We start from the raw sequence: 13,854 nt of genomic DNA, 5'->3' as shown, positions 1-13,854 counted from the left end.
CTACGTACTTACAAATGCAAATAAAATATTAAAATTTATATTCTTGGAAAACGTCTAAATTGATACAGAAAGTACATGTAAAAAATGTATTTAAATCAAATCTAACAGTAAACCCATTTTAATTATCATCCAGCAACATCCATTTAACACTTTGCAAACAAATTTATATTTAAGACGACTTCAATTCGTTAGAATTAAACTACAAATATTAACTATACAGTAGGGTGGCTCTTTTTATACCCTTCACCTTCGTGAGAAGGTGGTTTTTCATTCCGTTTGTAATTTCCACAATATAAATATCCGACCCTATATATATTCTGGATCCTTATAGATAGCGGAGTCGATTAAGGCATGTCCGTCTGTCTGTTGAAATCAATTTTCTGAAGACCCTAGATATTTTCGCGATCCAAATCTTCAATAATTCTGTCAGACATGCATTCGAGAAGTTTCCTATTTAAAATCTGCAAAATCGGTCCACAAATGGCTGAGATATGTGGAAAAAACTAGGACAACCTGGATTTTTGACATATTTTTGACCTGTATCTGGATTACTAAGTCATTAATATATACAATGCGGATATCTAATGATAGATATTTGCAACGACGTATTTAAGACCATAGTAAGTGAGACCTACAATAGGTCAAAATCGGAAAGAATATTTTTTAACCCAAAAAAACACCAAAAAATTTGTTTAAAATTTAAAAAAAAAAAATTTAAATAATTCGAAATTTTTTTTTTCCAAAATATGAAAAAGACAACTTTGTAAAAAAAAAAAAATTTAGTGTACCTAAAAATATTTAAAATTTGTATTTTGAAGTATAATTTGGTGTAGGGTATAAAGGATTCGGCACAGCCGAATATAGCTCTCTTACTTGTTTTATTCTAATATTGTTCTAAAACCAAATTTTGAATATTTAGGCTAAATCGGATAACGTTTAGAGTTTGCATATTTTATTGGAAATTTTATTTTTGGTCACAAATTTGTTAAAATTGTTTCTTAAAAAATTTTCTAATAATATATTGGGTGTATGACTTAAAATTGCGAGATTTACAGTAGATGACGTATCTTTTGAACCTATTGCTTACCAAAGTGAATGTGTTTCATCGGTTTGTACGGTTCAGAAGTGGTGATTTTGGCACGGAAGACAAAGATCGCCCAGGCCAGCCAAAAATGTTTGAAGATCAAGAATTGGAGAAATTACTCCATGAAGATTGTTTTCAATTTAAACAACAGCTTGCAAAATTATTGAGAGCTACTCAATCAGCAATTTCAAAGTGATCACCAGCAGCAGGTGATCACAAAAAAAAGGGAAATTGGATACCATCTATATTGAAGCTAAGAGATCTTGGAATATGCTTTTATATAAAAGAAAATAATTTTTGCACCGAATCATTACTTGCCATGAAAAATGGATCTATTACTATAACCCGAAGCGTAAGAGATCGTTTGTGAAGCCCAGCAGAACCCATAATAAAACAGTGATAGGTAAATTCTCTGCGAGTTGTTAAGTTTTCCCTAATTAATTTGTCACGTAAAAAACATAAGGGAGACATATTATATATAAATGGATAGAGGATATTGTCTACTTTTCAATTAAAAAAATTCATGGAATACTTTTTTGAAAAATATGACAAAAAATGGGTTTTATTGAATTTTTGCATAGATACAATTTTTTCAAATTGAAATTAAATTTTTATTTATGAATAGTTTTCAGTAAAATTTCACAGTTATGCAGAATTTTCTATTTAAAATGGACAAATAGAAACAAATTTTGAAAATTATTATCAGAAATCCTACAATTCTCAAAAAAGTGTTGAAAAATCCCAAAAATGTGAATTTTTAATTTTTTGGCTATAATATCAATACCAAGGTCGGGGTTATCGGAACCCTTTACAAGATAATTAAAAACATATTGTACCATCTAAAATCAGTTACTATATTTTCATATCGAATATGCGATTTACGAATTTTTGCCCTAAACTTGAATTTTACATAAAAAATATAGGTTTTTTTGAATGGACCTGGTCACCCCGATATTAACATTTTTCAATTTTTTTTTCTTTTAAAATATTTGATGAAAAGTTAGCGTTTCATAAAGTATAAATTCCTTACAAATTCCCTTAGAAATTTTTTGCGATAACTTAAAAAGAAAAAAAGTACTTTTTTCCAAAAAAATTTGCGAAAAAACGCCTTTTAAAATATTTTAAATTCGAATGCATATAACTTTGGACTTAGTCATTATTTTTTAAACAATTATTTTGCTATTTGATACATACATGTGTTGTTACTCCAATAAAGGAGAAAATCGGGAAATATTTGGATGCTCAAAAAACTGGAGTAGGGTGGGTAAAAATGTTGAAAAATTTAATTTTCAAATGCGAATATCTCCTAAGCTAGAAGAGATAATTTTAGTGCTCAATGAGGAGATTCTAAATGTGTAATTTTTTTGAAATCGGAACACAAACCAAGAAATACGATCTTTTTAAAAATGTAACATACCCGAGGTGTCCTATTTTGAGGACTCTTGGTCGCGCCCCTGGTGGGCCCATGAGGTCCAAGTTCAAAACTTAAACTCGACAATTTCATTCAAATCGGACTTACCGTTTAGAAGTTACATATTTATTTACCTCTATTTTTTCTATACCACTGTGCGACGACCCACTTCATCATAGTAACAATTTACTATGAATTGCAGAAAAATAAAATTTATGCTAAAAGTAAGTTCCTGAACTTAGAACCAGAAAAACTTTTTAGGCAAATATACATATAATAGAAGGTTTATAGAAATATTCCTCAACTAAAAATAAAAAATTTTTAAGAACCAATGATTCGAAGGGAATTTAGAAATCAATGGCTGAATATTTTCTTCAATATTTTCTTGTTGATTTAGCTCAATATCGTATATAATCTTATATATAAAAAGAAATGTACATTTTGATGTCACCACTAACTGCGAAAACGGGTCGACCGATTTCAACCAAAATTTCAGGGCACGTTGGGGATGGTCTGTATATGGACATGGTCATGTACATTTCACGAAATCGACATAGTGGTTCCGGAGATATGGCATTTTTCTGTACGAGTGTTAGTAACAGAACTCTTCCGTAACGGCTGGGCCGATTTCGATGAAATTGTTTGTGTGGGTTTGACCCTGAATGGTTTAGATTCACCATTGACCTATATAGGTACTGGGCGTGGCACCTCCCATACGAAATAAAAATTTATTATTGCATATCTGGAGTACTATTATAGTGGGAGTCTTCAAACTTTGTCTGAGCTATGGCAGAACAACGTTTGCCGGGACAGCTAGTAAATTAATAAAAATATAGATCAAAATTCTATGTTTACATATTTTTATTATATGCTAAAACTTAAGACCTTGGGAGCATCGAAAATGGCTAAAGTGCAATATATTAAGGGCCACCCAAGCACCTATCCCGCCATATATATCGCGGCTTCGACATTTTTTTACCTAGATTTTTTTTTCGCGAAAAAATTGTTTAATCAACATTTTTTCAACAAAAAATGCAAAATATTTTTTTTGGAGGATGTCTCACATTTTGTTCCTAACTCTGGTTCTACTTGACCGATTTTCACCATTTTCAATACCAAACAGTTCCTACCTAGTCCATCCAACGAATATAACTAGGTCGTCTTAGAATTATTTATAAGGAAACGGAATATATATGCTTTTGTGGGTCTGCAATAAATATTTCGATGTGGCTTTGATGGTGGGTATAAAAACAATTAAATTCTCTTGATTTAATAACAAAATTGTATTGAATTATAGAATAACAAACATTTAACCCAATGTATTAAATAATGTTTATGTACTTGGTGGATACATTTGGAACAGCATTTACTTTCCACCGCCACCTCCTCCGCCACCACCACCTCCATTAGCACCGCCACCGCCGCCACCTCCTCCACCTCCACCCAATGGTTTAGGATTAGGCTGAGGATTGGGATTAGGATTACCTATTTAAAACACATGTAAATATTACAAGTTAGTTTCGAATATCGTTTTCTAATTAATAATCCTACTTACCAAAAGCACAGGCTACCAAAGCCAAGACTAAAATAAACAGAGCGTAGAAATTCATCTTGTTGGAAGCACAGATGAGACAATGATGTGTGATTCAAGTATAAAAATAAAACTATTATTTATATCAAGATTTAAATGCGTTTCTGTTTTGAAAATTTTACACGTGAAATTTGTATTTCTAAGAATTTTATATCGGCGAAGGTCAACAACATGAAGTGCTCATCAATTTAAGGTTTTACCTGGATCCCAAAAGATGTCTGTCTATATACATATTTAAACTTGCTGGAGAAACTGTTTATAATTGTTTACATTATAATTGTTTACTAAATAATGAATAAATCTTGATATTTATTAAAACATCATTCATTTAATTGATTTATTAAAACAACATCATTTATTTAATTGATTTAAGTGATATTATTAATGAAGTATTATTGTGAATCTTGATTTATAAATTTGGAGGGGGTTTTTGAGAAATATTATGAAAACTATAATGCGATTTCTTGTTATCAAACACTAACATATGTATGAAAATTGCTATGAGATTTTCAGTTTTTACATATCCCAATTAACAATCGATGGTTAAACAACAGTTAAAACTAATCACAGGTCTCAACAATGACAATTTCCACTTAATTTGCTATTTTGTAGTTAATTTTAATTTATAATGGAAAAAAATGCTAACGAAAAGAAAAGTACTGAATAAATGCAACAAAATACTTTAATTTGTTACAAACTAAGAAATCTGTTTATTAATTTACATATTCGTTGTTTAAACAAATATTCATAAAAATATTTATTTTTAAAAGAAAAAAAAAAACTAAAATATGACGAAAAAATGCGAAATCAAATTTGAAAAGAAAAACAGTGCTAGATTTCTATTTTAAGTGCTAAATGAATTTAAAAAGTGATAGACATATGGTCAATTCACAAGGTCTCTTATCATGTCATATTGTCATAATGTCCTAATATTTCACAATGGTTTTTATTGTTTTTCAAGCAAAAAATGTCCTAAAATAATACTACTCTGTATGCTATGTTTATTGTGTTATCGTAACCAACCAGCCGAATTCCTAAGAGTCACTTAAGCCGAGCTGCCGAGTCGAGATATATTAGGACATTATGACAATATGACTGATAAGAGACCTTGACAATTGACCAATAGTAAATTTTATACGCTGGATGTGAGTACATATCATAGTTTTCCTTGAATTTTAAACATTCTACACATTAAGACCAAACACTGTACAGGTAAGTATATGAGGATACGTTATCTAATTTCTATTACTCTTTTGTCTATTTCAATCAATTGTAAACTATGACTATTTCGCGTCTTTCTGGAAACGGACGGGGTAAGGTTTGGACTATAAAGCGGATGAAGCAAAACTATTTCTTTCTAAATACATAGGCCCATAATCATAGTCAAACACTAAAGTCGGTTCTTTTTAAAAACACTTTTAAATTAAAAACCAGCTTTATATTATTTCCCAACTATAATCAAAATTAAAGTATGTTTTAAATTGAACCGACTTTAACTGGGTGTCACCTCAAATGTAGAAAATGTTTTCATACAATATACAAAAAAATATAGACAAGTGGCACCGCTGAACAGCTGATATCGAAAATTAAAAAAAATACAAAAAAGGTAAACAATAAAAGTAACCGGGACAACTAAAGAAAAAAAGTTTTTTGTGGTGAAAAAATGGAAAAGGTAAGATTAATATCATATTTAGAATATTTTGGTACTAATTTTATTGATAACTGTTCAATAATTGGAAATTCTCTTCCAAATTCTTATAACTTATTTTTTTTTTACTTTTTGCCGAACTTTTTTACATGGCGAAGAACAGCTGATGCTGTTGTTAAATGAGTTAATAACAGCTTCGGCTTGTTTTATATTTACAGTCGACTTTAACTTCAAAAATATACTTTAACTTGTCTATGGTAGACCTAAAGTCCACTCTTAAGTAAAGTCGACTTTATTTCTATTAAAATATATTTTATTTCTGACTATGATTATGAGCCATAGTTTTTAACAGGTTTTGCATCATGTGGTCGAGCGTTATTGTGATGGAATATTACGGTTTCATGGCTTTTCGGACATTCTGGGTGTTTTCCGGCTAATGTTCGCTTCAAACGAATCAATTGCGTGCGGTACAGGTTCCCTGGTCTGCCCAGATTTCAATTGCCCATAATAGATAGAACCAGATAGATTGGTCCTATCAAATACAGAGCATTACCTTAGTGCGTCTTTCAAGGTCTCTCGGCTTCAATTTGTATGATACCCAATTTCCCTGTATTTGGATGAATCGTGCTGTTCGCAAACATTTGAAATTGCTGCTTGAGTAGCTTCCAATGATTTTGCATGCTCTTGTTGAGTTTGACAACAATCTTCAAACTTTTTTGGCTGGCCTGGTCAATCTTTATTTTCATCTTTTGTCAAAATCACCACTTCTGAACCGCGCAAAACATATCATGCTTTTGTGAGAAATGTTGCAGCGGCACATACCGATTGCAAAACTTCCAGAATATGACGCATTCGGAGTTTGTTGTTTACACTATTATGTTCAATGTGAGAATAAATGTAACCGAAAGCGTCGAACAAGAAGATACAATGACACAAAATTGAATTGATTTTGATAAATTGACAATTGATATAACTTTTCCCGGTAATCAGAACCACCGCCGATTTTCGCTCTCGCACACTGTAATTAGTCACAGCTCTTATATAAGGCACACTTCCGAAAATCACTTTAACGTGGATAAATCTTTTAAAAGTACATATTGTTATCGATATACAATTTAGTTCAAATAAATTGTATATACACAGAAATCATGCTACTAAATTTGTTGACTTAGGTCCATAATGGGTCATACCCACGCGTGAAAAAACACTTAAAAGTGAATACATTTCTTAAAATACCTACACAGAAAGAAAAAAACACTTCTAAATTTAAGTTTATTTTACTCAAATTTAGCCAGAATTGTACTTAAAAATTTAAGTACGATTCATACTCATTTGTACATAGAATAAGTATAAACGGGGTTGATTAAAAAAATTAAGCGGAAATTTTCTTAAAACAAGAACGAAATTCTTGAATTAAGTAAGAAAATCTTGTTTTCAGTACAAGTGAGAAGTTAAATCAAGTAGTTAATTAGTTAAACTTCAAATTAAGAGTAAGATAACTTGAAATCAGGGCTGTCAGATGTGGCGATTTCTCGCCAAACGTGGCGATTTTTCATTGCCTTTGGCGACCAAAATTTCCAATTGGCGACATGGCGATTTACAGACTAGTTGGCGATTTATTTGGCGATTTTTAACAAATTATTTGTTTTTCTTGAAATAATTTCATTTCTTTGATATTTATTAACCCAATAATTAAAATTAATCACGTATTATCTGATCATATGTATGCAGGTAGCATACACGATCAAATAGTTTGAACAATATTAATTTTTTCTTCTAAAATATTTAAGCCGTCTTAATAACTTAATATGTTCATTAAAATTGGCTATTGGTTCGCCGGATTCTTTTCTGCCATTGGAATCTATCGATTTTGGCACAGAATTTGGAACGGAATTAAAAAATGGAGGAATATGATGTAGAAATTTTAAAAGAAAATGGTTTTTTGTACTTAAAAAACTTTTAAAAGAAATGCTTAAACAGTTACCAGAAAATATAACTCTTTTTAAAGTATATAATGAATTTTCAATATTAAAATGTGGAAATTTTCGGTAGTTCAAAATTCATTCATTAACTTTATTTAAATCCAAAATTATCTGCAGGGGAATATGAATTGTAATGGTCAAAATTAGCATATACCAATTAAACTTAGATCTTTAAAGGTGAAATTTCAACAAATTTGTTATATTTTTGGCCACAAGTTTACAATTATTGCGATACAGCTGTAATTGTTAAAAGCAAACTGAAATCTGGGAGTGAATGAATGTTTTTGTGTATTTATTTCATTTAATACTCAAACTCAGACATTTTGGAAATTTTCGGTAGTTCAAAATGCATTAACTAAGAGAAAAAGAGCGGTATAAAATTTACTCTCTGAGCTGTTCTCAAAGTAATTTTCTACTCGCGCTGTCGGTTACCCAGCGGATTTTTTTCCCCATACATCTTCAACTGAGACCAATGACAATGTAGATGCGACTAATCCAAAGTCTGTATTCAGTTTCCACTTACATTTACACAGCGATGGCCTAGGCCGTCATATGGGTCCAACTCTACCGACAATGTAAGCGAAGGTCGGATGGGTCCAACTCCACTTACATTGTAAGCGAAGGTCGGATGGGTCTAACTCCACTGACATTTAATCGTCTTAAATTTCTCTTTCTGAAGCCGAACATTTCTTTTAATATAAAAACACACAACAACACTTACTATTTTTAATTTATACTTATTTATTTTATTTAATTATTTATTTTTAATGCCACAATCACGGTTAAACCACTTGTACTTTCAAAAACACTTAACAATATGAAATTTTTCTTTGAAAGAATAGAAAAAACAAAGAAACACCAAACAATAAATAACGGGACAACGGCTGAACCAAAACAACAAAACTATATTAAAAATATGATACTACATTACTTAGCCATCCAATTCAGATGCAAGTACGATGACAACATTTTGTTCGATTTTGTCTTGTTCTTTAATTCTAATCACCCCTATCGCGAATCAAATTTCACATGAAATATTTTCCCTTTTCCTTTTTTCGTTCATCAACTTTGTTCACGTGAAAAAAATTCCCCTTGTTGTGAAATTTTTAGATGGAATTTTGTAAACAATAAACAGCTGTTACGAACAAAATCAACTATTGTGAATGTAAAGTTCATCATGATATTCCCGATAACAATTTTCCCTTCGAGGGAAATGGATATTTCATGGGAACAAAATTTCACATGTTATTGCCGATAGGGGTGAATATGTATTTAATTTTACAATGGAATAGCAATAGGACTCATCTGAATTGGATGCTAGTTGTATGCTCTTAACCAATTTTATTTTATGTTTTCCTATTGACATAATAGTATACATTTGGATGTGTTTTAAATTGTAATAACCTGCGGACTGCTGGGTAGTTACATGCACTGTTGCCAGATAAATTTGGTATAAAATCGTCAAAATTTGACTAAAAAATCGTCAAAATCGGCAAAATATTTTTGAAATCATCAAAAAATCGGAAAAAATAAAAATACCTACTTTTTTGTGAAATTTGTCAGTTTTTTTCGAAAAAAAACTAACAATCCAATAAAGAATTCACATATTTAAACAATTAATGTTGTAAAATAGGTTTATATAATAAGAATTATTCAATATTTGCATACAAAAATTAAATATTTGTATACTCTTCACCGTGAGTGGTAAGGGCATATATAAGTTTATAATTCAGTTTGTATTTTTCATATTTGCACAAAAAGCCACGACTTACCTACATACATATATCTCGAATACTAAGTCATGTACATAAACAATTCATATATCATATGAAAGGATTTCAAACCAACTATATGTCAATTTTGAATATTTGTTAATTAAATGATTATATGAAAACCTTGATGTGGATATAGACTTTTCATAAAATCGTCATTTTGAGAACTAAAATCGCACATTGCCATTTTTACAATCAAAAATCGTCAAAATGCCGATAAATCGGCAAATCTGGCAACAGTGGTTACGTGAATAAACAAGCAATTTCATCAGTCTGTTTTCTACGTTCCGTGTTGTTTTCGGTCTTTTGTGTTTTTTTTGTGTTGTGTGAAAAAAATATGATTGATGCAGAAGTGGTTCCGGACAAAGAAGACACCCTCCTGCTCCAGCTTCTCCAGGAGTTTCATCAGCCCAGTGTTTATGGGTATTTAAAAGGTAAGTCTATAATTTATTTATTATTGTGATTTATTTATAAATAATACAGTTATTCTATTTATAAAATATAATACAGCAAGTCAATCGAAAACATTGGATAAGTTTCTTTTTACATGTTTTCTTTTTTCTGTTTTATAGACTGCTGAATTTGCAATAATAACGGTACAACGTGGTATAACGTACAATTTTTTTCAATAAGAAATATTTGTTTCGTTTGTACTAGCACACACATACATATATAGTTGCGCATATCGTTTAGAAACAGGTTTTTTTGAGACATAAACAACAAAATGTGCACTCGTTAACAAATAATACAAGCATTTTGTTCTTAGTTAAGAATTCATGTGCTTGATGTTTGTGTGTCTATATTATAGGCACACAAACACCTATATACAGTAGCCCAATAAAGTCTACATACAGGAATTCAAATTAAATTTCTTTCGTTGAAAGCTGTATTTGTAAGTTAAAAGTAATGAAATATATTTGTTAAAAAAATAAATTCACACTAAAAAAAATTAAAACAACATCACTTAAGTCGAGTTTAGTAACATTTCCTATCATGTCCAAAATTTCACCGTTATTAGAATTTTTGATTCTGAGTCAAATAACGATTTTTTTTTTTGGTTTTTTGGGCTTTTATGTTCAAAATATTATGAAACTTAATAGCCCCGCCCACCCAAAAGTAGGTGTGACCGAGAATAAATTTTTCATTATTTTGCTCAGAATCAATAACTAATAACGGTGAACTTTTGGGCGTTATTTGAATTAAAAATTGAATTTATTTATATTAAATATTGTATTAAAACATTATATTGAAGTCCTTAAAACCATTGTATTTACATTTATTCAAATTGAAATATTATTTAACGGTTGTGTAATTATTTTAGTACTTAATCTTTTACAATTGTCAAGCTAATCTTTACTACAAAAAGTAATTTTATGTCAAAACTATTTTGGCATTAAAGTTAGCTGCGACTAACAAAATGCATATTTAAATCATTCTATTTATAACCATTGAACGGTGAGCTTGAAAATATCTCCAATAAATATTGAATTCCTCTAACTGATTAAATTGTATTCCCTTTTTATTTTTCTCTATTTATAAACATAATTATAATTGTATTGGAGCAATTGTAATTAACCAAACATTTCTTTTAGATTCAAAAAAGCCTAAATCTCTACAAGCAACAAGATAAACTTGTTTATTTATAATAAAAGTAGGAACTTTTAAAACTCTATAAAGTTCAGATTTTATTCACATTTATTATTATATATCTCATAAAAAACTAAAAAAACTGCTTTAAATTAAAGTAACATAATAATTTTTCCTGTATGTAGACTTTCTTGGGTTACTGTATGTATTTACATGTGCACAATTTGTTGTTTGCGTCGTTGTGTGTATTAGTATAAAAAACAGCTAGGGTTTTTAATTTCCCGACCTTTTTTGATTCCCGGGAATCGGGAAATTTTTTTCTACATTCCCGGGTACTCGGCTATTCGCGAAATATATAATGATACTGTAAATTAGGAATATTATAGCCAAATTTTATATAAAAACTTAGTGTTATAATTATTAAATATCAGAGCTTCGCTTTCATTCCATAAATCCATTCCTAATATTTAAGTTTTTAGATTCATTCCAAAGCCTTTGTTTAATCTGAATTAATTTTAAAGTTAATTAATAACATAATTTATTCAAACTTTGAATGATTAAATTTTTGTTAAATCAAAGCATTTACAAAATTAATTGAAAAAATGTCTTAAACCTTTTTGTGAAAAATTGTTAAAAAATTTAAAAAATGGGCATTTCTGCGATTTTTAACGCACTGGATGCACCTTTTTCGGGTAGGTATGTTCCGTACTTTTTTTCTACTAGTCAATATCTACAACTTTGCTTCAGCCACAAAAGTGATATTCCGTACGGTATACGAGATATAACCATGCTAAAATATAGAAAAAGTGATAAAAATCCACCTTGAGGAAAAAAAAATCGTATGGCCATTAAATTATTACGGCAGCCAACTTGACAAAACTAATGATGCAGAAGTTCTTATTTTTGGGGCTACTTTCACGTGCAATTGTCAGAATTGAGTCCCAAAGCAATGAACTGAAAAATGTTGTACTGTGTAATTTAATCATTTAATAAATTTTTGAAGCTATTTTGTTATGGATTTGAAGAAGAAATTTAAAGAAATTAGAATGATTCAATAAGAAATCAATTCTATAAATAATGAAGTCTCTTTTTAAATTTTCATACGAAAAACCCCAAATAAATAATAATAATAATAAGCGGTCTATTATTGCCAAGATATAAGCAAAAAACTGTAAAAAACTTTTCACTGTTTTTTGGTAAAAAAAATAGAGTTCTAACATGTTTTCTATGTATTTTCGTCAGTTTTTAATTCCCGACTAAAAATCCCGGGAATCGGGTATTGAAAAATTGGCAAAATTCCCGGCAAATTTGTACCGGGAATTCCCGGGATAAAAACCCTAATAAGATACGCAATCAAAAAAACGACCTCTTTCAGGTTTTTCCCCAATTTCAATTTGACAAAACAACTTCTCTCATAGAATTCAAATCATTTTAAAAAAACTAGTAACTGCCAAAACAGCCTATCTCTATTTAGTTTTAGCACATTATTAACAATTATTTTTTGATAAAACAGCTTCTTTGGAAAGAAGTCGTTTTGTCGAAAGCAAAGATTGAAATACCTACCACTTGTCTGAGACAAGTAGATTTTTAAATCAGTTGATCGCGAGTTTTCGTTTTGACAAAACGTCTTGTATCGACAGAGGTTCTTTTACAGAAACGAAAATTTAAAAAAGTTAAGTCTTATCTTAACATAAGTGCTTTTAAAAATGGAAAACAGAAGAAAAGAAGCTGTTTTGCTACTTAATACTAGAATAAATAAAAATAAATTAAAATTCGTATAAATGAATGAATTAAAAAACTTGAGGCTATGGCCAATAATGTGAAAAAAGGACACGTAAATATGTCTTTGTTTTCGACCAAACTAGAAAAATCTTTTGCTAAATATATGGTTCAAGTGATGAAAATACTTTGCCAAAAATTTCGATGATGTGAATGGATTGACCATACATTTCTAGTTGTGTTGCATCTTGAGTTTGATACAGTGCATGAGCAAATTGAAAAAAATTAAGAAAAATTCATCCTTTTCAATATACCATACACACGACTGGGTAAATTTAATAACGGCTACAAATCGTTCATGAATTAAACCAAAACTATTTATTTAGATTTTATTGGTCTGATGAAAGATAGATACACATGGAGGAAATGCAACATTTTAGGTATTTATAAAAATAATTTTATTTATAGGCTACATTATATATTAACTTTTTACTACTTACATACATATATCTTTTTCAGGTAAAAAATTTGAGTGAAAATAGTAAACCTGGAGTTTTGCAGTACAAATCATCACTAGACCCAGGATAGGCTTTTAAGCAGCTAGACATCAACTCTCGTCGTCTAAAGATGCCGATTCCACAATTGGTCGAAGTTACATGTCTCCATTCGTCGTATCACATAACAAAAAACGCGATTTGATGGATATGCTGCCACTGATAAATACCTATCTACACATTTTTTAAAGCATAAAGATCGTTTAACATCTATCTGGATCTTGACGAAGAAGAAACTCAATAAAGTTTCACAAAGTAAATCGCAAAATATGATTTTTTACTGTTTTCTTCTTATAATAAGATAATAGTATTATTTTATTTAAAAGTTAATTTTTATATTAAAATTCAACCTAATCAAATATTTACTATTTTTAAAGAAACATTTTTATATTTGATTAATTATTTGGCTATTGTAACGAAAAAGTTGAATAATTTTTTTTAATAATACCGAAATATGTTTGTCAAATCAACTTCTTTCGACTTTTTTTATATTTCAATTTCACAAA

General features: G+C 29.7%; 1 long non-coding RNA gene across 1 annotated transcript; it reads right to left on the bottom strand.

Moving 5' to 3' along the window:
- Positions 1-3,754: 3,754 nt before the first annotated feature.
- LOC135956236 (uncharacterized) lies at positions 3,755-4,350 on the bottom strand. Its single transcript, XR_010576365.1, has 2 exons — positions 4,051-4,350; positions 3,755-3,980 (listed from the first exon to the last, which is right to left on the bottom strand). It is a non-coding gene; the product is annotated as an uncharacterized LOC135956236 (long non-coding RNA).
- Positions 4,351-13,854: the final 9,504 nt, after the last annotated feature.

Source organism: Calliphora vicina, chromosome 4, assembly GCF_958450345.1.
Source record: "Calliphora vicina chromosome 4, idCalVici1.1, whole genome shotgun sequence".
Classification (NCBI taxonomy): Eukaryota; Metazoa; Arthropoda; class Insecta; order Diptera; family Calliphoridae; genus Calliphora; species Calliphora vicina.
This window is presented reverse-complemented; position numbering and strand designations above follow the sequence as displayed.